The sequence below is a fragment of the Urocitellus parryii genome, chromosome 8 (assembly GCF_045843805.1).
Source record: "Urocitellus parryii isolate mUroPar1 chromosome 8, mUroPar1.hap1, whole genome shotgun sequence".
In the NCBI taxonomy this organism is placed as follows: domain Eukaryota; kingdom Metazoa; phylum Chordata; class Mammalia; order Rodentia; family Sciuridae; genus Urocitellus; species Urocitellus parryii.
The window spans coordinates 64477026-64484730 of record NC_135538.1 but is presented as its reverse complement, the minus strand read 5'-3'; the positions used below and the strand labels follow the sequence as shown (position 1 = coordinate 64484730).

The 7705-nt window shown below is 34.0% G+C and overlaps 1 pseudogene; it reads left to right on the top strand.

Moving 5' to 3' along the window:
- Positions 1-621: 621 nt before the first annotated feature.
- On the top strand, positions 622-1206 carry LOC113185569 (transmembrane emp24 domain-containing protein 2 pseudogene; annotated as a pseudogene).
- Positions 1207-7705: the final 6499 nt, after the last annotated feature.

Genomic DNA, 7705 nt, shown 5'->3' with positions numbered 1-7705 from the left:
ATAATATTTATTTCTGAATGTATATTAAACATGAATTAATATTGACCAGCAATTCTAATCTAGCACCACAGGGTTCATGCTAGCCTCCCTTAACTTGCTTCTTTGTGACTTTTTTCTTTGACAGTGAAGACCTTGGTTCTCATTATCTATAATATATGTGCTTATTTGTTCAGCTCTACTTTACACATAAAGTAGTTTAAGAATAACAAAAATATATTCGTATGGAAAACAATTGATCAACTAGAGTACAGATTTTAATAGTCAATTTTTATTTTTAGCTTTATAGTATCTAATCAAAAATTGGGGTCAGTTCTTCTCCTTTGCCTTTGGTGAATTTTTACTATATAATATGATAAACCTTGAGGTATTTTTTCACAGTCTCCATTTCATTATGGAATACTCTTTTGGTTAATTTTTTGCATATAAAAAAGCATAAAAAGTCATTCTTTATTGCTTAAAACTTAAGCATTCTTTGTAATTTACAGTCCCATGGTTTAACAAGTAATTCAGTTTTGTAATAACCACCACAATATCACACAGAACAGTTCAATCCAGAGCTGAGGTGGCCGCAGCAGCTGTGGAGGATGCAGTCAGGGTCCTGGCTTCCGCCCCATTCCCACCATGGTGACAGTCGCTGAGCTCCTGGTGCTCCTGGCCATAGCCTCAGGCTACTTGATCAGCATCCACCCGCAAGCCAAGTAGTGTTTCTTCCAGCTGGACCCCTTGGGCACTAAGATGAGCCTCATCTTAGAGGTGGCAGACAGCGGCTTCCTGGACATTAACATGGAGATTACAGGCCCTGACAATAAAAGAATTTATAAAGGAGACCACGAGTCCAGTGGGAAATACACATTTGCTGCTCACATGGACAGAACATATAAGTTTTGCTTTAGTAGTAGGATGTCTATCATGACTCCCAAGATAGAGATGTTCCTGCTGATGTTGGGAAGGCTCCAGAAAGACAAGACATGAAAACAGAAGTTCACTAGAACATGCTAAAAGAAATTATTAATGAATTAGTGGTGACCATAACTGCTGTAAAGCATGAATGGAAGTATATGGAAGTCAGGGAGAGCCATCAATTACAACACAACCAGCAGAGTGGTTCTCTGGTCCTTCTTTGAAGCTCTTGTTCTAGTTGCCATGACATTGGGACAGATCTACTACCTGAAGAGATTTTTTTTTAATGCCTGGAGAGTTGTTTAAAAGGCCTTTTTCTGATGATGCCAAACTCATAATTCATTTGTTTACCAACCATCTTGGTCGTAATAATGTCCTTAGTTTCTACATTGTTATTTTCTGAACTGTACTTTCACAGCTTATGTTTCTTTGTGATTAATAGATATTGGGGGAAAAATCCTTCTTAGGAAAGTGGTAGTGAAAATTTGACATTTGATTGGCATAAAATTTCTTATTTGTATGTTGCCTCTGTTACACAGGGTCCTTCCAGAACTCAAACACTGTAAATGAAATATAGAAGTATAGTCTTTATTATGTCTTATTTCCCTTTTTTTTTGTAATAAATGCAGTTTGTTTAGAAAATCAGCACAGAGCCTGATAGTACTTTACTAAAATGGCTGCGTTCTTTGGATTCCCTCATCCTGTGGTTCAGGTCAGTAATGATTCATTTTATTGAGTCATCACATGAAGCAATAGTCTATATCTTGACATTTTCTGCCCAGCCTGATAGCCATGCTGACTGGGGAGTGTACGAAGAGGCTGATTGTGTTTATACTTTGTCTTTTGTTTCTTTATTTGTTTGTTTTAAACATGAGACTTGTCCCACATTTTTACATTTGACCTTAGGACTCAATCACATCCGATTAAAGGGATGACACAAGGAGCTTATAATCTTTTCTTGTTTGTTTTTGCCTGACCTCAAAAGAAGTCTCTGGTAAAACTGGTTCTCTGGGTGTTTGAGCAAATGCTTTCCACAAGGGCACATCTCCTTTTTCACACTTGACACCTAGAAAGTATTCATTCACACACCTGGAAAAATCTGATGCCAAAAGGTGAAAGCCTCTTGGGTTTCATTGCAGTGATCTACAGCCACTATTTGATTTTTGAGCAAGTCTTTTGGGCCACTTTAAGACACTGAGTATCAGTGTCAATACTAGGGTTTTGGTTTTTGTTTCTTTCTTCGTTGGTACATGTGAATTTTGTTTTATATAAAATGAGAGGATTTTCTCTCTATCTCCGATGATGGGTTTAAAATTAAAGGAGCATCTGGTTTTGGTGTGGAAATGGTTCAGGATTATGTCGTGACCAATGTATATTAGTTACTTGGCAGATTGTTTTGAATATTTGCAAAGGGAAAACTACAAGAAACAAGTTTTATATGATTAATTTAAATTTGTTACAGGTTTTGATGTTCAGGACTATTTTTCAAACTTGGGTGAAAATACTTGCAACTGTTTATTGGTAAGGTGACTGTTTCACCTTAGGACAAGTGTGTGTGTGTGTGTGTGTGTGTGTGTGTGTGTGTGTGAAAACACTTCAAAATTGTATTAAAAGATGTAAATTTTTATATACACCAGGTTCGATAAATAAATAATTATTGAAAGAAAGAAAGAAAGAAAGAAAAAAAGAAAGAAAGAAAGAAAGAAAGAAAGAAAGAAAGTTCAATTACCCTGTAAGTTATCTTATACAACCACTATTGTCAAACCTTACTCTTAACTCCAATCTCTGGCAAGGCCTGATCTATTTTTTATTGGTATGGTTTCCCCAGAATGCTGTATATAGAAAAATCACATATTGTAGTCTTTTGAGTCTATTTTCTTTCATTTGGCAAAGTATACTTAAAAGTCATCATTCCTGCTGTTGTCTGAGTCAATGGTTCACTCTATATTATTGATGAGTAATATTTCATTGTTGGATGTACTACAGTTTTGTTATCTGTTTACCTTTTGAAAGATATCTAGGTTGTTTTCAGTTTTCAGAGACAGTAAATTTTCACATATAATTTTTTGTGTGAACATAATTCTTTTACTTATGAAAATTTATGATAAAGACTTATGTATGGTCATTATGTGCTTAACTTCATAAGAAAATTCTGTTTCCAGAGTGACTATACCATTTAGTATTTTCATCAGCAATGAATTTCCAATTGCTCTGTGTTCTTATCAGAACTGCATATTACAGATTTCAAAAATTTTGCTATTCTAATAAATCTGCAATGATATTATATTATGGCTTTAATTTCCACTGCTCTAATAAATAATTATGTTAAACATCTTCCTATGTTTATTCGCCATTTTTATATCCCCTTTGCCCATTTTTAAATTTAATCATTAAATAGAATTCTATCAGTCTTGTATTTTAGAAATAAGGCATTTATAAAATATGTGATTTGCAAATACTTCCTCTCAAGCTATATGCTGTCTTTTTTTTTTCTTAACAATGTCCTTTGCAGAAAAAAGTTTTCATTTTGATCAAGAACAGCACATTAATTTTTCTTTTAAAAATTATGTTTTTGGCTGTATAGTTTAGTCTTTTGCTATATAGTTTCATGGTTTATTGTATCTATAGACTCATTACTAACCCAAGTTCATGATTATTTGTTACTATTTATTCTAGAAGTTTGATAGTTTTACAGTTTATACTTAGGACTATGATCCATTTTCAGTCATTTTTGTAAACCCAAAGTATGTGTTGAATATTTTTTAAACATGATTGTACTCATATCCCAGTATCATTATTTCAAAAGATTATTCTTTCTCCATTGAATTGCCTTTGACATCCTTGTCATAGACTAGTACAGTAGTCTATATTTGTATAGGTCTGCTTCTGTGCTCTCTAGCTCTCTATCAACTCTCATTGATATATGTATCTCTGCTTTCACCTATGCCACATCAAACTGTAACTATAAATTTCTAGGAAGGTTTTTTTTTAAAGTTTTGGCATAAAATTGAATGGGGTATCCTTCAATGTTTTAGCACATAACATGTATATGTTGTATAATGTTCAAATGAGGGAAAGCATATATATCACTTCAAATATTAACCACTTATTTGTGGTGAAAATGTACAAAAACTCTTTCTTCACCAGGCATGGTGATGCATACCTGGATTCTCAGCAACTCGGGAAGCTGAGGCAGGAGGATCACAAGTTGAAAGCCAGCTTCAGCAATTTAGCAAGATCCCAGGAAGCTTAGTGAGACCCTGTCTCAAAAAGTAGATAGATAGATAGATAGATAGATAGATAGATAGATAGATATAGATATCTTTTCAAGTACTTTTTAACTGTATAGAACATTGTTGTTGTCCATAGTCTCCCTAGTATGCAATAGCACACCAGAAGTTTTTCCACTTATCTAACTATAAAACTGCCGCGTCCCCTCGCCAGCAGAGGAAACACGACACAGGATTCTTCCTTCAGCAGTTTATTCAGGCCTTTGTTTAGACATGTCTTTTAGCTTGTTTCTCTCTCAAACTACTACTACTCCTACTGCTACTCCTACTACTACTCCTACTACTACTACTACTGCTACGTGCCCCAGCCTTAATAAAGCAGATAAAGCCCCAATGCACAACTGCCACGTGGATCTTTCTCATAGGGTGTTTTACAGCTACGTGCCAACTCTCCCAAAATAAGGAGTTGTTTATCACAGGCCACGGCGCTTATCAGCGCCATCTTGTAATGGCGGCCACAGTACACAGAAACGGCTCACCACATAAAACTATAATTTACTATGTGGTAGCCACCCTTTATTACCTTCACTCACCCCTATTTTCCTAGCTACTATTCTATTTTCAAATTCTATAAGATCAACTTTTTAGATTCCAGTATAAGTGAGATCTTGCAATATTACCCCGGCTTATTTTGCTTAACATAATGGCATTTAATCCATCTTCCTACAAAGGACAGGATTTTATTCATTTTATGGCAAAATGGTATTCTATCCTACAACTATTGCACATTTTATTTTTCTGTTCAATAGATTGACTCAAACTGTTTCCATTTCTTGGCTATTGTAACTAGTGTTGCAATAGTCATGGGAGTACAGAAATACTGATTTGACATACTGATTTCATCACCTTTAGCTGCTTACTCATTAGTAGAATTTCTGGATAATATGGTAGATTTATTTTTCATTTTTTGAGGAACCTCTTACTGTTTTCCATAATGGCTGTACTAATTTACATTCCTGCAATAGTGTACAAGTGTTTCCTTTTCTACATATTCTTGTTGGCAGATGTTATCTCTTGTGTTTTTGTTTTTGTTTTTAACAGCCATTCTTACTGGAATGAGGTGTTATTGCTTCTATTTGAATTGCATTTCCCTGATTATTAGTGATGTTGGGTAATTTTTATGAGCCAGATGGTCATTTGTATGTCTTTATTTTAGAAATGTGTATTTAAGTCTATTGCCCATTTTTGAAATTAGGTTATTTGGGTTTTGTTGTTGTTGTTTAGTTTTTTGTTGTTATTGAGTTGTTTTTGTTCCTTACCACTCTGCATATTAACCTTTTGTCAGATGAATAATTTACAAATATTTTCTTCCATTCTGTAGGTTGGCTCTTCTCTCTTTTGTTTATTTTACTATATGTAAGCTTTTTAGTTTGATGTTATCCCATTTGTCCATTTCTGCTTTTGTTTCCTGAGTTTTGGGGTATTTATCTAAAATATCCTTGCCTATTGCTATGTCCTGAAATATTTTTCCTATATTTTCTTCTAATAGTTTCAAAGTTTCAGATCTTATACTTAGGTGGAGTTTTGTACAAGATGAGAGATTGGAGTCTAGTTTCATTCTTCTGCATATAGATAACCTGTTTTCCAATACCATTGAAGGGATTATCCATTCCCAATTCATGTTCTTAGCACCTTTGTCAGAGATCAGTTAACTATAGAAGCTGGATTTACTTCTAGGCTCTCTATTCTGTTCCATTGATCTATGTCTGTTTTTATAACAATATCAAGCTGCTTTGCTTACTTAGTAGCTTTGTAGTACATTTTGAAATCAGATACTATAATACCTCCTGCTTTGTTCTTTGGGCTCAAGATTGCTTTGGTTATTTGGGTGTTTTTGGTTTCGTTTGTTTTGATGAATGCTTGTAATCCCTCCCAAACTGCTGGGATTACAAGCATGCACCACCACACCCAGCAGTATGAATTTTTTTTTTTAAGAGAAAGAGAGAGAGAATTTTTTTAATATTTCTTTTTTAGTTTTCAGTGGACACAACATCTTTATTTTTTATTTTTACATGGTGCTGAGGATCGAACCCAGTGCCCTGTGCATGCCAGGCGAGTGCGATACCGCTTGAGCCACATCCCCAGCCCAATGAACATTTTAGCTGTATTGATTCTTCCAGTTCATGAACATAGGATGTGTTTCCATCTTTCTGTGGCTTATTCAATTACTTTAATCAATCTTATAGTTAAGGAGATATTTAACCTCTTTTGAAGTATTCCTAGGTGCTTTCTTAAGCTTATTGTAAATGAAATTGCTTTCTTGGTTTCTTTTTCAGATTATTTGCAATTAGTGTATAAGAATTCTATTGATTTTTTGCATGTTCATTTTGAATCCTGCACCTTACAATATAGATGAAAATAATCTGAATCTGTCTTCAAATATTACTAAACACTCAACATATAACATAGGATCTTTTAACAATGTATTTTAACTCTTTTCCATTTTCATTTTGATTTTTTGTTCTGTATTTTATTCTTTCATATTCTATAAACACACAATACATTAATACACTATTTTCCAAAATGTTTACTTCTTAGAACAACTAAACACTAGAAACATAGTTTTATTTTATCTTCTTTTTTTTCATTTCCAGTGCTATTCATTTTATTGTATGTATCCAATCTTCTAACAATGTGCTATGATTCTTAGATACTTAGTAATCTATTCTCTGTGCTTATTAAAACTTTTGATGCTTGTTGAAGATAAAGGACATGAATCTGGGGAACATTTTGGCATTGATTATTATTCCCCTTCCCCAACCAGTTCCATATGGAACCTCCCTTGGGATTCTTTATAATCTTCCCTGTGAGTATCCAGTGGCCTTCCTGAAGGAAAACCCTACATGAGAGTACAAACCTCTTATGTCTGTGGCCCTCGAAAGTTTCACACTCTTTTTGTATTCTTTGGCCTTTCACAGTTCCTTTAAAAATCTTTAGCTACATTTTTTTTTCTAGCTTCTGCAATGACTAGGCCCAAATAAGCAAATTTTAGCATTTTGTCTTTCACTACTTGTGCCTGCCTTTCCCCATTTTGAATTTAGCTGTTTGCTCTTCACCCTATGTCCTCTGATAGCTTCAAGAACATTCCTTGATTTGTAGTTTGTCCAGCTTTTATCTTGTTATAAGGGTGGGAGCAATGTCCTTTCCAGCTCTCTATATCTTTGAGCTCTCAGCTGACATTTTAAAATATTCTTTAAATATACTCAAGGATATTACTAAGATTAGAATGTCTTCACTCAGCCCAAAGAAAATCATGATTTGCAGTGATGCCGCAGATATGGAAATAGGTTAGTCTTTATGTTATCAATACAGAGTTTGGCAACAACTCCGATGTGAGTATTTGAGATGATAAAAATAATCATTCAAAATCTAATTACAAATGCTACAACAGATGTTTTTCAAATGTTAATGGCTTACTTGTTCTAATGCTAAAATGTGCTTTATTTAAATAAAGGTCAACAACACAAGGGATGCATTTTATTAGGCTTATATCAATAGTTCTTTAAGAAAGAAAA